General features: G+C 38.1%; 1 non-coding gene across 1 annotated transcript; it reads left to right on the top strand.

Annotated features, from left to right (window-relative positions):
* The first annotated feature begins 595 nt into the window (after positions 1-595).
* On the top strand, positions 596-702 carry LOC129679214 (U6 spliceosomal RNA). Its single transcript, XR_008720530.1, has one exon. It is a non-coding gene; the product is annotated as a U6 spliceosomal RNA (small nuclear RNA).
* The last annotated feature ends 300 nt before the right edge of the window (positions 703-1,002 follow it).

Raw genomic sequence — 1,002 nt, 5'->3', positions numbered from 1 at the left:
TATCACTCTACGACCTTTAAGCAATCACAAGTTGCTAAAAGGAAAAGGCACCTGGCCTCTCTGTGCATAGCCAGGGAGTTCCAATGTTAGCAGAGGGAGTCAGGTGTGAGCACAGGAGGCCTGTCTTCACACGAGTAGAAGTGAATATTGTCCTCTGTACACTAATTACACCCTCCTTGCAGGATTAAAATATAAAGGTAATTTTTGTTCCTCCCCAAATACTGCCACTCACCTCATGGCTCATTGCTTTATTCTTGTGTTTAAACCTCCCTCACTGGACATAAAAGGGATAATATTATAACAGTATTTAAAGAGACACAGATTGTTTTCTGAGTAATATTAAGAAAGAGAAGTGACAATATTGTACATTGCAAGCCTTCAAATAGCTTTCAGAAATCAATACACACATGTATTGACACACACATATACAGACACGTATATATGTATATATACACACATTCAGTTCTTTAGTACTATTAGAAACACACAAAATTCTAAGGGTGCTCTGGTAAGAGGAGGGTAGAACTACTCTCCACCACCTTTGGATGAGTAAAGTCTAATATATGTGGAAGAGGCTAAACAAGACTGAAAATAAGTGCTTACTTTGGCAGTACATATACTAAAATTGGAACAATATAGAGAAAATTAGCATGGCCCCTGTGCAAAGATGACATGCAAATTTGTGAAGGGTTCCATATTTTTTTTACATGATGGAATACTACTCAGCAATTAAAAACAAGGAAATCATTAAATTTGCAGGCAAATGGTAGGATCTAGAAAAGATCATTCTGAGTGAGGTATCCCAGAATGAGAAAGATGCACATGGTATATACTCACTTATTTAGACCTATAAGATATAAGAAGATCCGGGGTAAGATGATCAATCCTCACTTAGAAAGAGAAATGGGATGGGCATTGGATGTAGGTGAAAACAAGAAACAGAACAGGAGCCTACCACAGAGGGCCTCTGAAAGACTCTACCTAGCAGTGTAGCAAAGCAGA

Source organism: Psammomys obesus, unplaced genomic scaffold (assembly GCF_907164565.1).
Source record: "Psammomys obesus unplaced genomic scaffold, mPsaObe1.curated_primary_1811, whole genome shotgun sequence".
Taxonomy (NCBI): Eukaryota; Metazoa; Chordata; class Mammalia; order Rodentia; family Muridae; genus Psammomys; species Psammomys obesus.
This window is presented reverse-complemented; position numbering and strand designations above follow the sequence as displayed.